Consider the following 21,690-nt stretch of genomic DNA (forward strand, 5'->3'; position numbering starts at 1 on the left):
CTATATACATTGAGGACAAAAATGAAACCAGCACTGACTCTTGAGGTGCATTACTTCTAACCCTTCTCTACACTGGTTCATTGTGCAGTTATAGTCTAGATGGGGATTTTGGGCATTAGCTATTCTCTCGGAGTAGGCTACTGAAGTTAGTAGTTTCTCAAAACCATTATTCTTTATTTACAGTAAGCATTTACACATTTGGACCGTGACAAAACGTTGGAGCTTCTCCTCCTTCCAGATCTTTCTTACTTCTCAGTCATGTGATATTACATCGTTATTACATCAGCATCTTGTACGCTGCCAATGTTAACCCTTTACTCAGCACAAATATAGGATGGGAATCCGGTGGCAGTGGCAAGGGTCTCGGCCATGGTGAGACCCCAATGTTGCCTCTTTTAGGGAATACCCACTGCATCATGTGCACTCAGGCACTTGACAGGTCAGTGGCGGGCCTTCGCTGCAATCAAGGACCCCAGGGTTGGGTGTCCCACCCACCAAGAGATGCCAGCCAATCAGAGGCCAATAACTCTCCATACTCAGCAGTGCCACCAGGAGGCCTAGGCCTAGGATCATCATGGAGTCAGACACAGGTGAATGATGGTGGGAAAGGTGTCACTGGACAGAGGTCATAGCGATGAGTCGGCAGCAGGGGCAGGAGGCATGGCTTTGAATGCTGTCCACCCCTTCCCAATACAGAGTTTCTTGACTAAACATGGAGTGCACTCCTCCCAATCCCTCTGCAGGAAGCCCAGAGGCAAATAGACAGGGTTAACATGTGCTTCCTGCAAGGCAAAATCACGACTGCTACTGGGTTAATAATAACGGTAGTGGGATCATAGAATCCTTACATTGCAGAAAGACGTCACTATGTCCATCAAGACTGCACTGACTCTCCAACAGGGCATCTTACCCAGGCCCTATCCCTGTAACCTCACACGTTCATCCTGCTAATTCCCCTAACCTACACATCTTGGGACACTAAGGGGAACTTAACATGGCCAATCCATTGAACCTGCATATCTTTGGAGTGAGGGAAGAAACCAGATAACTTGAAGGAAACCCACGCAGACATAGAGTGAATGTGCAAACTCCACACGGACAGTCACCCAAGTGTCACAGATCTGGGAATCAAACCCAGATCTGTGACACTGTGAGGCAGCAGTGCTAACCACTGTGTTATGGTGATGAAGACCTTAGCTCCCCACTTAAGGGAGTCAATCAGCAGGGCTGGAAAGCCATATAGATTCCTTCCATCCTCAGACTTAAATAGGATTGGGGTGGATAGGTGGTACAGGTCACCGCTGCTATCCTCCTACCTGATTAAATGCCTCCCTACCACCAAACTCACCATGGGAGAGGGCACTAGATTCTATCTTAACATCAAACCATAATCATAGCACCAATGGGACATAAAGAGGGATCATCTAAATATCTCTACAATATGTCAAACGTTGTGTATAATGCACACTGCTTCTATGTACAATAGAAACAAAGCCAATAATTTCCAACTGTTGTTTCTCACCTTGTCATAACCTCAGGAGATTATTGAGGTAACAAAAGCAACTAAAAGTTTTCATAATCATCCTTGCTCTCTAATTTACCCCAGGATTTTCTCTTTAATCATCATTCATTCTTGGGAACTGGGCATCACTGGTAAGGCTGGCATTTATTACCACTGCCCAGTTGCCCTTGCAAAAACGGTGATAGGCTTTCTTCTTGCTCGGCTGTATCTTGTCAATAGGATTATATTCTCTGGAGTTTAGAGTGATTGACATTTGTCACAGAGACATACTTGACATTGCGGATGATGAGAGGTTGTTTCCTCTGGCTGGACAGTTGAGAACGATGGGTCATAGTTCCAGGATACAAGGCCAATCATTGGGATTCGTGGCCAATCATTAGGGTACAAGGCCAATCATTAAGGGCTGAGAAGAGGAGAAATTTCTCCCCTCGCAGAGTTGAGAATCTCTACTTCAGAAGTTTATGGAAACTCCATTATTGAACGTCTTCAAGACTGAGACGGATAGATGCTGAGCACTATTCGACAATGGGACAAGAAGGTGGAGGTGAGGTAAAAGTTCAGTCACAACCTTAATGAATGTTGGGTAGACTCAATGGCTAATTTTTAGGTTTTATGTGTTCTGTGTGGCCAATGTTCTCACAAAATGTTATTGTGTAGGGGGACCCAGCATTCTGATCCAGGAATGATAAATCTGTAAGACACAATGATGTGGAACTCAGAGAGAACTTGCAGGTGATGATACTCACCTGCACTACTGTGCTTGCCTTTCTATGTGAAGATGCAGTATGGAGGGATAAGAGGGGCAGGAGGAGTATAGAGGGGCAGGGGGAGTGTGGAGGAGCAGGGGGAGTGCAGAGGGGCAGGAGGAGTACGGAGGGGCAGGAGGAGTGCGGAGGGGCAGGAGGAGTGTGGAGGGGCAGGAGGAGTGCAGAGTGGCAGGAAGAGTATGGAGGGGCAGGAGGAGTATGGAGAGGCAGGAGGAGTGTGGAGGGATCAGAATGTGGAAGGGCAAGTGGAGTGTAGCGGGGCAAGTGAAGTGTGGAGGAACAGATGGAATTTAGAGCGGCAGGTGGAGTGTGGAGAGATAGGTGGAGTGTGGAGGGACAGAGGGAGTATAGAGGGACGGAGGAAGTGCGCTGGGACAGGAGTGCGATGGGACAGGAGTGCGATGGGACAGGAGTGCGATGAGACAGGAGTGCAATGGGGCAGGAAATGCTCCTCCCAATTCCTTTCAATTAAGAAAACCAGTTTCCAACATCACTAAACATTCAAAGGTGTGTTAATGGTGTCTCTCTTTTTGTAAAGACAGAAAGAAGTAATTTTAAAATTGATGCATTAACCTTGGAAAGAGCTCTGAAGGAATTACTTTACTGCTAAATGGAAAGAATGCTACCCTCCGTAGCAAGGGTTTATAGTGTCATGTAATCAAGGTGAGCAGATCAGCATTGATCTAGTTTAATGGTAGAACAGGTTTGATGGGCTGAATGGCCTGTTGCTATCTCATTTTTTGTGAACTGATGGTATTTGCAAAATTTCTGATGTCACGGAGTGCCTTAAAGGCATGAGTGAAAACAGGTTTTGTGTGAGCTCGGAGGAGTGTTTACAGCAGCTGCTTTCATCTCAGTCACAATTGTGTCACCTTGTTTTTCCCGTTCCTACCTTGAGGTTTCTGACCAGTTACTTGTTAAAGTGTGTCAATACTTTCACCACACAATATCAATAAACTCTCCGAGGCTGAAGCATTGGTATTGTCTCTGGACAGTGATCCAGAGACCCAAGATAATGCTCTCGGTCCCACGTTCAAATCCCACCACCACCACCATTCCTCACCAGTAGGACAGATTCAGCAAAAGTGGCAGCACAGTGGTACAAAGCTGGGAGGGAATTATGCTGGGATTCCTCAACATTGACTCCATATGTGGCACCAGGTCAAACATACACAATGAAACTTCGGACTGATTACCCCTTCAGCTGATGAATCAGTTCTCACAGAATCAACTTGTGGACCACTGAGGGTGGCAAGAATGTACTTGGGTGGGAGGTACTTCAATGCCCATCACCAATAGTGGCTGAGGAACACCATCACAGATCAAGCTGGTGAGTCCTGAAAGATATAGCTGCTAAACTGGGTTTGTGACTGGTGGTGATGGAACCAACAAGTGGGAAAAACATAGTTGATCTTATCCTCAGCAACCTGCTTGCTGCAGATGCATCTGTCCATGACCACCCCACAGAGTTTGTGGAGACAAAGTCCCACATCCACATTGAGGATCTCCTTCAACGTCTTGTGTGGCACTACCACTTGCTAAATGGGATAGATTTTAAACAGATCTAGCATCTCAAGACTGGGCATCCATAAGGTGTTGTGGGCCATCAGCAGCAGCAGCAGAATTGTACTCAAACCACAATCTGTAACCTCATGGCCCAGCATATCCCTTACTCTGCCATTACCATCAAGCCAGGTCATGTTAGAAGCAGCACCAGGCACACCTAAAAATGAGGAGTCAACCTGGTGAAGCTACAACACAGGACTACTTGCATGCCAAACAATGGGAACAGTGAGCAATTGACAGAGCGAAGCAATTCCACAACCAATTGATCAGATCTGAGCTCTGCCGTCCTGCCACATGCAGTTGTGAATGGTGGTAGACAATTAAACAACTCACTGGAGGAGGAGGTTCCACAAATATCCCCAAGCACAATGATGGAAGAGTCCAGCACATCAGTGCAAAAAATAAGGCTGAAACATTTGCAACAATTTTCAGCTGAAAGTGCCGATCTCATCTCGTACTTCTCAGTCCCCAGCATCACAGATGTCAGTATTCTGCCAATTTGATTCACTCTACATGACATCAAGAAGTGGCTAAGGCACTGGATGCTGCAAAGGCTACTCTCCTGGACAATATTCCAGTAATAGCGCTGAATACTTGTGCTCCAGAACTTGCTGCTCCCCTAGCTAAGCTCTTCCAGTACAACTACAGCACTGGCATCTACCCAGCAAAATGGAAAATTACCCAGGTATGTCCTGTATACAAAGAACAGACAATTAACGCCCCATCAGTCTAACCCTCGATCATCAATAAAGTGATGGATTGGGTCATCAACAGTGCAATCAAATAGTATTTACTCTGCAATAATTTGCTCATGGATTCTCAGTTTTGGTTTTGCCAGGGTCACTCAGCTCCTGACCTCAATGCAGCATTGGTTCAAACATGGATTAAAGAGCTGAACTCCAGAGGTGAACTGAGACTGACAGTCCTTGACATCATGGCAACATTTGACCAAATATGGTATCAAGGAGCCCTAGCAAAACTGTAATCAATCAAAGTCAAGGGGAAAATTCTCCACTGACTGCAGTCATACCTGGCATAAGGGAAGATGGTTGTGATGGTTGGAGGTCAATCATCTCAGTTCGAGGACATCACTGCAGCAGTTCCTCAGGATAGTGTCCTGAGCCAAACCATCTTCAGCTGCTTCATCAATAGCCTTCTTTCCTTCATAAGATCAGAAGTGGGGATGTGCATTGAAGACTGCAGAATCTTCAATGCTATTCACAACTCCTCAGATACTGAAGCAGTCCATGTCCAAATACAGCAAAACCTGGACAATATTGAGGCTTGGCCTGACAAGTGGTAAGTAACGTTCACGTCACACAAGTGCCAGGCAATGACTATCGCCAACAATAGACAACCTAAACATCATTTACCATTTATATAGATGATCTGGAGGAGGGAACCGAGTGCAGGGTGTCGAAATTTGCTGATGACACCAAGATTGGGGGAAAGGCAAATTGTGCGGAGGGTGTGGAGAGTCTGCAGAAGGATCTAGATAGGCTGGGCGAATGGGCCAGGAAATGGCAAATGGAATTTAATGTTGGCAAGTGTGAGGTGGTCCACTTTGGTAGGAAGAATGGTAGGAAGGACTATTACTTACGTGGCGAAAAACTGCAGCAGGCAACGGTGCAGAGGGACCTCGGGGTCCTTGTGCATGAGTCGCAAAAACCCAGCTTGCAGGTGCAGCAGGTGGTCAGGAAGGCGAATGGGATGCTGGCCTTCATAGCGAGGGGGATTGAATATAAAAGTAGGGAGGTCTTGCTGCAGCTGTATAGGGCATTGGTGAGGCCGCAGCTGGAGTACTGTGTGCAGTTTTGGGCGCCGCACCTGCGCAAGGATATTTTGGCCCTGGAGGGAGTGCAGAGGAGGTTTACTAGGCTGATACCGGAGTTGAGGGGATTGAGCTATGAGGAGAGGCTGAATAAACTAGGCTTGTACTCGTTAGAGTTTAGAAGAATGAGGGGAGATCTCATTGAGACGTATAAGATGATGAATGGGATGGATAGGATAGAGGTGGAGAGACTCTTCCCGCTCAAAAAAGACAGTAGGACTAGGGGGCACAGCCTCAAGATAAAGGGGAGGCGGTTTAGAACGGAGTTGAGGAGGAACTTCTTCACTCAAAGGGTGGTGAATCTCTGGAATTCTCTGCCCGTTGAAGTGGTGGAGGCTGCCTTGCTAAATATTTTTAAGACGCGGGTTGATGGGTTCTTGATAAGAGAGGGGATTAAGGGTTATGGGGAGAGGGCGGGAATGTGGAACTGAGCCACGACAGATCAGCCATGATCTTATTGAATGGCGGGGCAGGCTCGAAGGGCTAGATGGCCTACTCCTGCTCCTATTTCTTATGTTCTTATGTTCTTAAGTTGATTGGCCATGATAATTGGCCTTGAGTGTCAGGGTAAATTAGCAGGGTAAATACATGGGGTTTCGGAGAGAGGGCTGGGTGAGGTTCTTGTCAGTACAGCCTCGATGGGCCAAACAGCCTCCTTCTGCACTATAGAGATTCTGTTAATGCATTTCTTCCTCCTCAATTTATTATTCCATTTTATTCTCCCCTCGTGTCCTCTCTCCTCTATCAGACTACATTCCCCCATCCAGCTCCAGCAGCATCAACAGGCCATTCACTGTCCATTTCAGCTGCTCACAGAGATCACCAGGGCAATGTTAGTCCTCATCTCACTAGTGATGGCCACCCACTTTCAACTACTCAGCTCAACAGAAAAGACAATGGAGCTAGTGTAAAACAGGCTGCTGATACAAGGCAAATTTCAATCCCTCCCTATCCCATGTCCCCTAAACTGCTGGACATCCACAAATACCTATCCAATTTGTTCTGCTAATACCTCCTGTATGCAGCCCCCAAGTGAGAATAACTTGAATAGAACAATCTCTTCACAGATTGCAAGCAGAAGCCTGATCCTGAGTGAGATCACACTCTGGTTGTATTCTTCTGATGCTTGACTCCAGCGCTAAATAGATTAAATCGTCCGTGCTGAAAATTGGAGCGTGCATGCTGGACTGAGGGTCAGAGGGTCTGGCCTGCATCATATCAACAAAACACAATGTTTCCAGTGACAATAACACCATGGTAACTCTGGCTGTTGCTTCAATGCTGTGTGTTTTACAAACGACAGGTCAAATTGCGACAAGTGGCATTGTAAATCTCTGTGCCCAGAGAATCATTATGGAAACTGCATGCAGCCGATTCACTGGGCTGATGTGTTCCTCTCCATTCTCCCAGTGAGGCTCTGCCAATTTTGAGATAAATGCCTTCAGTGCCCATGCACAAACCACTTTTCACAAGATCTATGATTCAGATTTGGAGCAGTGAAGGAATTAAATATTATTTTTTGACTGTAATTCCCAATAGAAGAGCTAGTTTTGCTGGTGGAAGAATCTAGAACACATTGAGGGGGTGGCACAACATTAAAATTACTCAGGAAGAAAATCAGGAAATGTTGCCTCAGACAAACACACGGAACTGTGGAAATGTGAAACTTGCCCCCCTCTCCTCCCCAGTCCCCACTCCCCACTCCCCTACCCCCCGGAAATGTGACCAACTGAAGATTTCAAGATTGAGATCCACCATCAGCGCTGTGCCTTCAGGCCTCTAGGCCCTACACACTGGCCTTTCCACCTGTATCTACTCCTTAAATTCCACCTCTTCGACCAAACAGTTGATTAACTAGCTGCTCTGACTTATCTCTGCAATGTTGTGGATGTGCCGGCGTTGGACTGGGGTAAACACAGTAAAAAGTCTGACAACACCAGGTTTTAGTCCAACCGATTTATTTGATAGTAAACTCACAAGCTTTCGAGGTTTCCCTCTTCGTCAGGTGAACGGAGAGTTCTGGCCTCGGACAGAGCATAGTCTGCGCTTTATATGCTCTGTCCGAGGCCAGAACTCTCCATTCACCTGACGAAGAGGGAAACCTCGAAAGCTTGTGAGTTTACTATCAATAAATCGGTTGGACTAAAATCTGGTGTTGTCAGACTTTTTACTGTGTTTATCTCTGCAACTCAGTAATGCTGTCTGGTCACATTCTTGTGAAGCACCTTGGGTGATTAAAGGTGCTATATAAATACAAATTATTGTTGAGATTGGTTGGTTTATATCTGTGATTTAATGAGCAGGTGGAACAAATGGAACTGAAATATAGGTCAGCTGTAATCTAACTGAATGGTGGAACAAGTTCAAGGGGCTGAGTTCTCCTCCTTTTCTCATAGGTGATTAGGTCACGGTACATTTGAACCATATATAAGTAAGAGATGTTGTAAAGGAAAATAAAACGTTTATTTATATATATTCTGATAAAGTGTATAAAACTACTTGTTTTGATCATTTTTATTTGCCAACTATCTTAGATGAAGCTGACAAAGCTGCAGCCTCGAATAGAGCTGCAATGAATAATTGAGGTCAACAGCTCCAGTATAATAAAGGTATTTGAATACTGTGATAGCTCCTTTGGCAACATGCACTGATCATTCATTGCCTTGAAAGAACAGCTGCAAAACAGGACCATGTACAGTCCAGACACAAAGTGGATTAAAATATGGAACACAATCTACACGCCTTGTTTGTCCAAAGCAGGAATGCAAAAATCTACATACAGGCACAGATACACAATGTAATTACCATCATTCTTGTCTTCAATTCAGAAGATCATGGGTTCAAACCTGGTTCTAGAGTCATGAATGTGTAATTTTGACTAATGGTTTAGTGCAGTACTGAGGGAGTGTTGCATTGCTGGATGACACTTTAAGCCTGTTTGCCTTCTGAAGTGGATGCAAAAGATACTACCATACTATTTAAGAGAAGAAAGAGGAATTATCCTTGGCATCTAAGCCAATATTCATCCCTCAATCAATGCCACAAAAAAAGATTGCCTAGTTTTTAACACTGTTGTTTGTGGGAGCTTGCTGTGCGCAAATTGGTTGCCATGTTTCCTACATTAAAGCAGTAACTATACTTCAGAAGTGCTTCATTTGCAATGGAGCACTTTGGGGTTTCTTGAGGTCATGCAAGGCACTGTATGTCTTCCTTTTTATGTTCTTTCATACTGTAAGTGCACCAATAGAACTTCAGTTTTCGCTGACTGATATAATCAGTAGTATTGTAGACGATTTATTCCAGCTGCTTCTAATTTGACAGGAGGGCTGACTTTAGAGGAAAGACCTTATAATTTCTTCAATTCCCAACAAAACTTTGATTCTAATTAGATGCTACAAAATCAAAGGGAAATTATTCTGGCTCCCTCACATTTAACAGAACGAAATCACTCAGAAGGCAAAAGAAGTATTTTACTCTTGGTAGCAATATCCTCGTCCACACGCTCTACTCTCAATCGGATTTACTCTGCACAATACCAGGCAGGGTGGAGGGCAGCTAATCAGGCCTGACCTACAGATGTCAGCTTCACTTCAGCTAACGCGGCAGAATTGCCACGTCAGTGATATCAGGTAGAATTTTAAATAAAATATTTCTAACTCTGGCTGAGATCCATAGGCTTTCTCTTGGCTTTGACCTGATTGCACTCTCTCTCTCGCTCTGTTTTTCCATCCTGTCTCCTGGTCTGTATCGTCTTGGACTAATCTGTCTGCCTGTTTGTCCCTCTCCCTCCTTGCTGCATACTGTTTAATCTACCTGCTCAAGGACAAGGGGGTACCTCTGGATCAGAATTGCAAATATCACAGCTATTCCCGAATGTTGGAGATTGTCTTTAGGCATGCAAACACAAGTGATTATTTTCAAAATTGACAATTCAAGAGTGCACCAACATCATAGTACACTGAGACACCGCTGTTTTCTTATTTAAATTACAGCCTGTCTTCATACTGTATCAGTGGATCTTCCATTTTCAAGAACATATTCACAAAAACCATTCGCCTTCAATTTCTCAGTCTGCTTCTCTCCCAAAAGTTGCCCTGCAAGATTCTGACACAACCTTAGATACATCACTCCTTACACTGAACAGCCAAAGCTAGCAGGCAATGTAAAGGCAGTGTTGGATGTTCAGAGATACAGAGACTTAGAGGCAAAGAGGATTACAGAGAGAGCTAGCAGAGAATTGAGACCATGTTGGGGCTTATGGGTGAGGATATTTTACCGGCGCCTAAACGTCACCCAGTAGGATTATAAACATTGAATTTTAATGTTATTAGAAATTGTGGTTATAGAATCATAAAATTCCTACTGCGCAGAAAGAGGCTATTTGGTCCACTGAGTCAGCACTGATTCTCCAACAGAGCATCTTGCCCAGGCCCTTCCCTCTGGTCTATTCCCACAACTCTGCAGATTTACCATTTCTACCCCACCTAACCTACACATCTTTGGACATTAAAGGCAATTTACCATGGCTAATCCACCCAATCTGCACATCTTTGTATTGTGAGGAGGAAACCAGAGCACCTGGAGGAAACCCACGCAGACATGGGAAGAATGTGCAAACTTCACATAAACAGTCAACATTTACCGTTATAAGTTGCTATGTCAACATGTCCCATTCAAATATTGCCATAGCAAGTGTCACTTTTTAGTTTCAGGCTCCGGCCTCTAGGTGGTTTTGTGAAGCAAAATTCTGATGTCTTCCCTCTAAACTCTATCACCATTTTGTGTTGAAAAAAATGGCTACTTCATTGGATTGAGAGATATTTCCATATCAGTGGCCTGACTGTAGACCTGCACTAGACATCTAGCAAACTCCTGAGTACAGTTGAGCCACTGTATATTTAAAATCCTTGTACATTCAGTTAGTTGATCCTTAACCCCATCATAGCTTTGCCTGCACAAGAGTGCCAAGCACATTAAATTATTATTTCTTTAAATTAAAAAATGCCCTTTTTTCAGCTTCTGCATTGAGGCAGCTCTGATACTGACAGCTTTTTGTGAAGGGGAGGCCGCGTCTCGCGAACATGATCGGGTTTTTCCAGGAAGTGACGAAGATGATTGATGAGGGTAGGGCAGTGGACTTCAGTAAGGCCTTTGACAAGGTTCTCTCATGGCAGACTGTTGCAGAAGTGAAGTTGCATGAGATCAGAGGAGAGCTGACAAGGTGGATACAAAACTGGATTGGTCAAAGAAGATAGAGGGTAGCAGTGGAAGGGTGCATTTCTGAATGGAGGGCTGTGACAAGTGGTGTTCCTCAGGGATCAGTGCTGGGACTTTTGCTGTTTGTAATATATATAAATGATTTGGAGGAAAATGTAACAAGATTGATTAGTAAGTTTGCGGACGACACAAAGGTTGGTGGATTTGCGGATAGCGATGAGGACCATCAGAGGATACAGCCGAATATAAATCAGTCGGAGACTTGGGCAGAGAGATGGCAGATGGAGTTTAACCAGACACGTGAGGTAATGCATTTTGAAAGGTCTAATGCAAATAGGAAATATACAGTAAATGGCAGAACTCTTAGGAGTATTGATACGCAAAGGGATCTGAGTGTACAGGTACACAGGTCACTGAAAGTGGCAATGCAGGTGGAGAAGGTAGTCAAGAAGGCATACAGCATGCTTGCCTTCATCGGCCGAGGTACTGAGTTTAAAAATTGGCAAGTCACGTTGACGCTTTATAGAACCTTAATGAGGCCGCACTTGAAATATAGTGTTCAATTCTGGTCGCCACACTACCAGGTGGATGTGGAGGCTTTGGAGAGGATATAGAAAAGATTTACCAGGATGTTGCCTGGTATGGAGGCATTAGCTATGAGGAGAGGTTGGAGAAACTTGGTTTGTTCTCACTGGAGCAACGGGGGTTGAGGGGAGACCTGATAGAAGTCTACAAGATTATGAGAGGCATGGACAGAATGGATAGTCAGAAGCTTTTTCCCAGGGTAGAAGAGTCAATTACTAGGGGGCGTAGACTTAAGGTGCGAGAGGCAAGTTTTAAAGAGATATACGAGGCAGGTTTTTTACACAGAGAGTGGTGGATGCCTGGAACTTGTTGCCGGGGGAGGTAGTGGAAGTGGATACAGTAGTGACTTTTAAGGGGCGTCTAGACAAGTACATGAATGAGATGGGGATAGAGGGATATGGTCCTCAAAAACGTAGGAGGTTTTAGTTAAGTCAGGCAGCCTGGTCGATGCAAGCTTGGAGGGCCGAAGGGCATGTTCCTCTGCTGTAATTTTCTTTGTTCTTTGTTCTTTATAACCCGCTTCAAATTGAGCAGTTGCTAACAACAGCTGGATTGGCGAAAAGCATTGCCTCTTGTAACCTGGCCAGGAAGTAAAGTGGAGTTACCCTGCCACGGCCTCCTGCTGCAATTAGCGTTTTCAATGAGCAACAGAAGTGAGAACACCAAGCTTATGGCAAGATTTCCTGACTGCCTGTACTCTTACTTACATTGGGAATAACCACGAGAAATGAGAAACTATAGTATTAGGATGGTCTGTCTGTTGCATGAATGGCGGATATTAAAATATTCTTACCAACAAGGAAAGTTTTGATCAGGAAACTGACAGATCTAAACATTTTATATTTGGAAGATAAAGTTTTCTTTTGAAAGTGCAGCTAATGACAACAGTTGACAAAATTTGTGTTTAAACCTAATCCAGTGCCAATTTATTTCCTACAGATGTTTGCTTGAGAAAAGAATGATATGCATTTCTATGGTGATTTTCATGAGCTCTGAGTGCTTAGAAAACCTACAGAATCCTTAATTTTCAAAAGGAAGAATTCAGCCCATCGCATCTGCACTGATTCTCTGACAGAGCATCTTACTCAGACCAAATCCCTGTAAACCCCACACTCATCCTGCCAAACCCCCTAATCTTCACACCTTTAGATACTAAGGGGAAATTTAGCATAGCCAATCCATCTAAACTGTGTATCTTTGGACTGTGGGAGGAAACCAGAGCATGACGGAAACCCATATAGACACTGGGAGAACATGCAAACTCCACACAATTGCCCAAGGCCTGAATTGAACTCAGGTTCCTGGTGCTGTGAGGGAGCAGTGTTAATCACTGTGCCAACATGTCCCAAAGTACTTTACAGCCAATGTACCACCTTTGAAGTGTAGTTAATGTTGTAATGAGGGAAATGAGTTGTATTCACAGGTCACAATATTAAATTATCTATAATAAAACAACATGTCTTCGAGGAAGGACAAGCTTTTTTTAAAGTAAGCCACTTCCTTTTCATTGCACACATTGAAAATTGCCTATTTGAAGGGGGAGACATAGGTGTTATGGTAATGTCACTGGACTAGTAATCCAGAAACACAAGCTAATGCTCCGAGAACACAGATTAAAATCCCACCATGACAGCTGGTGGAATTTAAAGTCAATTAATGAAATTTGGATTTGAAAGCTAGTCCATAATAATCCACCAGGTTCAGTGATGTCCCTGATCAAAATTAATGTTCTGTATGCCCTACATGTGACTCCAGATTCCCAGCGATGTGCTTGACTCTTAACAGCCCTCTGAATTGGCTAAGCAACCAAGGTGAGTACGAAGGAACAGCATTCCGAAAGCTTGTGTGTTTACTATCAAATAAACTTGTTGGACTTTAACCTGGTGTTGTGAGACTTCTTACTGTGTTTACCCCAGTCCAATGCCGGCATCTCCACATTGTGACTTGCCAGAGATGCCAGTGTCCCATGAGAAAATACATTTTAAAAATGATATAGTTTACCCAAGAAGGTCTATTGTTCCATTGCAAGGGTCCCCAAGAATAATACTTGTCAGGACATATTGAGAGGTAAATAGGAAATGAAGGAAGAGCTGCGGTATTTATTGGTCATTTTCAAAACAGGAAAGAGTTCTAAGAGTGAAATATTAGCCTAACCTGCCTCTCAGCCACACTTACATCCCTCCTTTTGCTGTCAATTCACTGTGTGATTATTGTAACTAGCTCAATGACAAGCATAACCTCTCACAGAAGGAGCTGATGGTGCACAAATACAGTGCTCTCTGGACTGCTGGGCTCTGATATTTAATAGCGTTACATGGCTTAGATCATTGCCTTCCGCTAATTACAGGATCAGATCTCAGGCTTATATTGTAATCACTCCTGAAATGTGTCTCCAGTTCCAAAGTTTCTGATTAAACAAGATAGGGATATGTTGCTTTCCAAGAGAAGAATAAATCAAGGTTCACAATTCACTTTTAAGTGAGCCACTGTGTTTTTAGCGTAATTTCAATTTCAGTTATAATCTTTACTTAACATACATACATAACAGTCTGGAGTCGTGAGTGAGGATAGCACTAGTGCCTCTTAATTGGACGGTTATGGGTTGAAATCTCACTTTCAGTGGTTCCCAACACATGTGCCGTGACCCAGCAAAAAAGATTCAACATTCAAAATTCATGTAATTAAACAAAAACCACCCTTTGTCTTTAGCTCTGTGGTTACCATCTCCAAGACCCAAAAAAATCTTGGGCCTCCCACACATGTGCTGGCTGGGAAAGAGCCGCACACGTGTGGTTTAGATTTTCTATGCTGGTCAGCCCCAGGCACATGACTAACGGGGCTTGGAGCTGAAGGCAAAGACTCCCATGCACCCACAAAAAAAGCAAAAACTCTGGGAGAAGTGAGAGAGATAGGGAGAGGTAAAAAAAAAGGCCCAAGGACAAGGGGGAGTTAAAAATGAAGTCACCAGTAAGGGGACAGAGAAAATAGGAGGTGTGCCTCAACATTTTATTTTATAGTATTGAGGTGCGCCATGACATATAAAAGGTTAAGAACAACTGCTATGCACCTAAGCACATGATCTAGGTGAACACTCCAGTGCAGTACTGTGTGCTTGTTGCACTGTCAGAGGTACTGTTTTCTGAGGCCAACATAAAACATTGCATGGCACTACTTAAAAACAATGATGACTTCTTCTCAGTTCTCTATTCCTTAAACAACATCATAGGAGAAGTTTGTCTGATAGATAACATATTGCTGTTTGTGAGAGCTTGCTGTGCACAAGTTAACCACTGCCTTGCCTTCATTACAGTTGTGGCTACACTCAAAAATATTTAAGTGGCTGGGTAGCACTTCTGGATGGCCTGAAGGCACTATTTAAATGCAAGCAATTTCCTTCTTTTAATCTTGATAATTCAGTCTTGTTTTGCGCTTGGAAAATTTAAATGATCTAGTAATTTGAATGAAGTAATGCAAAACACACAACACCATGCAAAATGGTACTTTTTAAAAAAAAACCCGAGTTATCAGATAATCGGATTTAGGCAACTCAGATCAGAGCAGAATGAATATCAGGGTGAAACTCGCCTTGGGTGGTTAGCACTAAATGGGTCAGCAACCCAGTTTACACATGGCCTGCTTTTCATTTCAATTGGAAAATGGGGTATAAAAGGTTGCCAGTTTTCTATCTTCCCCTTTATACTGCTGCCCAGATAGATTCCAAACCATTCACTATTTGACCTATGCAACAACATAATCTGCAGCTCACAAATTAGACCAACCTGGGCCAACACCTTCTCATTTCAGACCAATTCATCCTCCCTTTGCCCATACCCACCTTCCCTACCCCCAAATACTCCTTCCCAATCTGCTGATATATAAACATACTGCTTATAAATTTGTTTACTTCCCATCTCAATCTAAATAATTTAATAAATGCCTTGTTGTTGCTGGCAGCGAGCTCTGCACAGCTGCGTTGGGGAGTTTCCATCCCAGACACACACTGTTTACCAGCTTAAGACACCCGTCACTACTGCACCATGGCAAAGAACTGCCAACCCTCATCAACAATATTCAATGCAGAAAAGACAAAGTTATTTAGCCTCAACCACCATTTCACTTCAAACAGTATATGTTCTCAGTGAGCAACTTGAACTTCAAAATCTCCTTGGCCACAAACATATAATCCCTCACTGTTTTATTTTTAGATGTTGCCGTGAAAACAGGCAGATATCGGTTCTTCCCATGGAAGTGAGCAACTACAAAGATACAACTCTTTTCAAACACAACACAAGGACTCTAGAATTAAGAGCAGGAGAAGGCCATTCGGCCTCTCAAGTCTGCTTATGCCATTCAGTAAGATCATGGCTGATATGATTGTGGCCATTTTCCTGTCTGCATTATAGTCATACAGTCAATTCAATGCCGTCGTCGTGATTTTTGTCTGTCATCTGAGTACATTTTGCCAGTTATATTCAATCACATGATTAATAAGTGGCAGAGATGAATTAAATACATTAACATGCAAGTCACTAACGGGCAATGAATTGCATTAATCAATTTATATGTGAGTCACCACCGGATAGAGAGCAGAACATTGTATTAACTAATTTAAAGTAAGAGTCACCAGTCGATTAAGCTGCATTAATGAACATAACGTACTAGTCAACAATGAACAGAAAGCTGCATTAACTGTTGTAACTCACAAGTCACTAGTAGACAGAGCTACATTAACTATGAAACAGCAATAGATAGAGCTGCTTTATTTGTAAGTCGCCAACAGAAACAGAGAAGTGTCACTGATAGGTGCACGAGGTAGATAGAGGTATATTAACTGCAAGATGGTGGTGTGTTAACTGTGAGTCACAATACTAATTCAGTATGTAAGGTTGACAAATTGTATCTTCACACATGTGAATCTGTCAGTTGTTTGTTAAGTGCATCCTCGATGCAAATGACAAAATAACGATCCAGGCCGATGAGATAATTAAACAAGCATGCAAAGTGTTTCGAGCTGAGAAACGTTATATCTGAAAGCAATGTATTAGCTTAATAATCCATATAAGGACCTGCTTTGAACGACATAAAATAGCAACTCATTCAAACTGCAGGTCTTGCCAACAAAACCTTATAAATATGTTCAAAATAAGTTCCTAGCCTTTCTAGCATGCCTTATAAATAACATTACGCTACGGGTGCTAGACATTGAACACCATAAGAAGCCTTATGAAAAGCTTCCTTACCTGATTGCCAGTCAGCAACAAGCAGACATTCAAAGTGAAACTGGAGGAGAAGAACACTAATCGCACGGAGCAAAAACATGCAGGATAATTGCCTGAAGTCTCAGCATGGGTATATAATGATCACCGCCATTTTAAATACTGACATCATTAGATGAAACTAAATTAACGCGCGTTTCATGTACATAACTTCATAGCTGGGCCATGCAACCATGCTCAGCCAAATCAGCTCCGGGATATATAAAGTGCTCCGTGGTTAAGCAGTTTTGTGAGCTAGCGAAAATGAATCAGAACAGATCAGTCAACCCTTTTATTTTGTTGCTCCCACATTAAGAGATGTCATCATTTATTAATGGCATGTATGCTTTTGTTATAGCTTTAAAACTATGCTGCAGTCTGGTAATGCAGCATTTGCTTGTTCCTGCTTCCCTTCTCTATGGGACTAAGATGGTACATTCCAAACAATGAGCGCCTAATGGCCTTCAGATCTACTGCTTTGCCTGCAAGGGTTCAGTCTGACTGTTGCCATAGTAACCTTAACTGAGAGCTCACTTAACTCTTGCTTAAATGCAGCTGTCTATGTGTACTGAGGTGACATCCATGCATCAGGTAAAGGCTGTTGTGCAGTGACTCAACACTATACACCTCAAAGTCCAAAACAGCCCCAAATCCCCAAAATAATTTAAACCCATTTTGTCTCTCACTTGCTCTTAGATATGTGTCCAATGCAAGTCACAGCAACGGTAGGCCAATTGGTAGACCTTAATAAGATCAAGGCTGATCTAGATGATGGCCTTAACTCCATTTTTTTGCAGCCACCGCTGTCACCACCCTGTGCTCCCCATAACCCTTAACTCCCTTGTAAATTAGAAATCAGTACAACATACTAATAGGATGTAGAATACCCTTAAGCTTTGGAGAGGCCTCCTCTGTTCACAACTAAATGGACCCCAAATTGGCCTGGAGAAAATAGGAAAACAAAATTGTTGGAAGTAAAAATGACATTCACCATGTGTTTATTCATCCACAGAGCTAGCAGTGGTGTGTGTTAAAGATGCTTTACATTGAAAGTAAATTAATTCCCTGGGAATAAATAAACCTCAGCTGTGTTCCCATGTATAGCACTCATCAGAAAGTTATGGGTTCGAGTCCAATTTGTAATGAAACCTATACTTACATGAGTTTGAAGTTGGGAGGTTGGGATGACCAATTCCCGACAATCCTTGTGCCTTTTGCATGTCCAACAGCTGGGAAATGGTCACATGTGTAATTCGGTTATTTCACATTCCTCAGGCTGAGGAATGTACAGAAAAGAGAAAGAAGAATGCTGCAAGATCCAAGTCAGACGACCTGGCATGAATCAACTACCAGTGCCAAATAAGTGTCCCAGGGACAGGAATAAGAAAGGGAGAGATGCCAAACCAGGGTGAGGAACAGGGAGAGATCCCAAAAGGAAGTCGCAAGTAAAGGATTAAAGTCAGGGGAAAGACACAGGTCCCATTGGGTTAAAAGAACAGAGAAGACAAATAGGCTCCAAATTAAAGAAAGAACTGCAAGAAGCAACCTTGAAGTGAGGTGGGCATGAGAGAAGCCCTGAAGATCTGAAAAGATTGGTGACTCCATGCTTGGACAAAGGTATTCCTTTGGAGCAGTAAAGTTTGGCTTGGCACAGCCAAAGATCTGAAATTGTGATTATAAAGTTATAAAGAAATCTAGGGGAGACAGAACCTTGGAAGGCAAGATTAAAACATTGTGAGGTGAGTCATTGTTGAAGTCATCCAAGTGGGACCAACTTTTGGAAAGAATTCCTAGGCGTGATCTTCAGATATAAGATTTTAAACATTCATCTAAAAGGCAAATTTTCAGTGAGATTGGCTGGCTCACTATGTAGCAAACATATGGGTGAATTGTGATAAATCCATGGATTTTGGTCGCATCTGTCATCTATTGTGTAACATGGTGTGCCCAACTACAGTTCACCTGTTAATTCACATGTACCTCATACTTAGCCTGGGCGTTAGAGTAAAAGATTTACTGTAAAATATTTTATCTTTTTGAGCTTTTCCTGTAAAGTTTATTTCTGTTTGTTAAAACACTCTGGAATATTGTAGCTTCATTCACTTAGTACGCGTCTTCACATTCAAACTTTATCTATTTGAAGTAAAACATTATTGGCCCCAAATCAAATCTCCTCCCCCACCCCACTCCACCCGCCCCCAACCATCATTCACCTGGCCAGGGTCTGCAAAAACATCATATCACACTATAAAGGCTACAACATGTAACCAAGGCTGAGTCAAGTTTAATACTGACTGCACTGTCATCTTTCAGATGAGGCCCTCAGTCTGCCCTCTCCAGTGGTAAAAGGTCTCATAGCATATATTCAGCAAAGAGCAGAGGAGGTCTCCTTTAGTGTCCTGGAGAACACTTACTCTTCAATCAACGCCATTCCAACAGATTTTCTGTTCCCATAGGTATTGCCAGGTCCTTGCTGTGTTCAGATTTGCTGCCTTCAACTGTATCTTGTTGATTTGTACGATCAAGAAAGTTGTTTGAAAGCCGATTATTTCTAATAGGAATGAAATCTTTCACAAGGAGCTAAACCAAGTCATTCTGGGGAGATAGGTGTCAAAAACTTGTCATGGGGCAGGTTTACGTTGCCAGGTCGATGACTCATCAGCATTCTATGTGTCTGAAGAACATAAATAATGCTCCAAATTGGCAACACACAATCCAACTGTGGAGCAGTGATACCATGAATGTACTTCTGCCTCACTCCCTTAATTTAATTTGATGATGATTCTGTTATTATTTATAAATGTTTATTCTTGTAATGCTATTATTTGAGCTGCCAAACAGAACTCAATGCAATTATAACTATTGCTATGGCAGTGATAGTCAGTACCTTTCCCACATCTGACAAGCTGGATCATGGTGCAGGAGAGGCAGGGCTATGATTTTCTTAAAGTTAAGGGTAATGGTATGAGCTGGAAACAATAAATAAGGATCAAAAGAAAAACATATGTGGATCTGGATTGGTCTATCAGTTTACTTGTTTCGGCACATGAGCTGTGGACAAGAAGGGGTCATGGGGAGAGCACTAAGGAGGGAAACCACCTGGGTGAGGAAACAATACCATTCAGGAGAATGGGTGGGTGATGATTGTGGGAGATTCTATCATAGGGCTAGATAGTATCTTTTACAAACATGGTCCAAAGGCCTGGATGTATGTTGTTTTCCAGGTAACAGGCTCCTGAACATCACTGGGCCAAATAGAAAAGATGCTGGAATATGTAAAGGCAAGAAAGTAAAGAGTTTGTGACTGGAAACCATTGTCAACACAGAATTGGTTCAAAGTTTTACAAAGAGTTAAGTTCTAGATTGAGGAACAGAACCTCCAGTCAAGTCATCTGCTAAAGGGGGGTAGAGCAAAGCTGAAGGCCATCAATCTAAGGTAGCCACCAACAAAGCCAAGCAGAGATTCAGAAAAAGAGACGAAGGATGAGAGGTGACCTGATAGAAGTGTATAAGATGTTGAGAGGTATAGATCAGATGGATTCTCAGAGGCTTTTTCCAAGGGCTGGAATGGTTGCTACGAGAGGACACAGGTTTAAGGTGCTGGGGAGTAGGTACAGAGTAGATATCAGGGTAAACTTTTCACTCAGAGGGTGGTGGGTGAGTGGAATTGGCTGCCGTCGATGGTGGTGGAGGTAAATTCGATAGGGTCTTTCAAGAAACTTCTGGATGAGTACATGGGACTTAATAGAATTGAGGATAATAGGTAAGCCTAGTAGGTACGGATATCATCGGTGCAATTTGTGGGCTGAAGGGCCTGGTTGTGCTGTAGTTTTTCTATGTTCTATGTTCACCTGAAGAGAGGAGAGAAAGTAGAACTCACTGCAGCATGAGTGGTTGAGGTGAACATTTTAGATTCATTTAATAGGGGGAAAAGAGGGTCGCACATAAATAGCATATTTTGTGACCACTGGATAGCACAAAGTGCTTTATAGTCAGTGTAGAAGTGTGGCAGCCAATTTGTACATAACAAGCTCTCACAAACAGCCATATGATAACAACTAGATAATCTGACTTTTTCTTTTGTTGATTCAGAAATAAATATTGGCCAGGTAATCAGGAATAACCTTCCTGCTTTTCTTCAAAATAACATCCAAGGTCACTTACATTCACTCAAGAAGGCAGAAGGGGCCTTAGTTCAATGCTGCATTTGAAAGGCACTACCTCAAACAGTGCAGCTCTCTCTCAGTACTGCACCACAGTGTCAGGCTTAGGCTGTGGAGCAAGATTTCAACCCACAACCTTCTTGCTCAGACGTGAGAGCACTATCCACTGGGTTCTAATGTCACCATGACAAATATAAGAATTTTGGAATTAAAAGTTTAATGATGACCATGAAACTATTACTGTAAAAACCTATTTAGCTCACTAATGTACTCTAGAGAAGGAAATCTGCATCCTTACCTGGTTTGGCCTACATGTAACTCCAGAGCCACAACAATGTGGTTGACTCTCAACTGCCCCTGGGCAAGTAGGCCAGCCAGTGATGCCCACGTCCCCTGAAATTGTTTTTTAAAAAATAGCTAAACAGTTTTACGTGCATGTGCACGCCTTCAATCTCTCTGAAGGTGAATTCAGTTAATGATAGACAAAGCAAAAGACTGTCACAATCAGTGCCAGTCATGATACAGTGGTAGTATGCTCGCCTCTGAATTAGCAGTCTGTTGGTTCAAATCCAAGTTCAGGCTTGATCACGTAATTGATTCTGATATCCTAGAACTGTATTAGTAAATTTCTGACTGCTATGGGATTCTCTTCCAGATGCAGTGTTAACCTGAGGCCCCATCTGCCCCTCAGGTGGGTATAAAAGATTGCATAGCACTTTTCAAAGAAGAATTGTGGAGTCAACACTTACCCCTGAACAAACATCTAAAAAGCTTTGGGGTAAAT

General features: G+C 43.0%; 1 protein-coding gene across 1 annotated transcript in view; it reads right to left on the minus strand.

Moving 5' to 3' along the window:
- The window catches only part of LOC145342114 (muscleblind-like protein 2), a 151,797-nt gene extending 134,950 nt beyond the window's left edge, over positions 1–16,847 (minus strand). Inside the window, exon 1 of the mRNA XM_080187343.1 lies at positions 16,729–16,847. The gene's annotated coding sequence lies outside the window, so the exon portion shown is untranslated. The remainder of the gene's footprint in view (positions 1–16,728) is intronic.
- Between the last annotated feature and the right edge of the window lie 4,843 nt (positions 16,848–21,690).

This window comes from Carcharhinus amblyrhynchos, chromosome 4 (assembly GCF_965287045.1).
Source record: "Carcharhinus amblyrhynchos chromosome 4, sCarAmb.v2.hapA, whole genome shotgun sequence".
Classification (NCBI taxonomy): domain Eukaryota; kingdom Metazoa; phylum Chordata; class Chondrichthyes; order Carcharhiniformes; family Carcharhinidae; genus Carcharhinus; species Carcharhinus amblyrhynchos.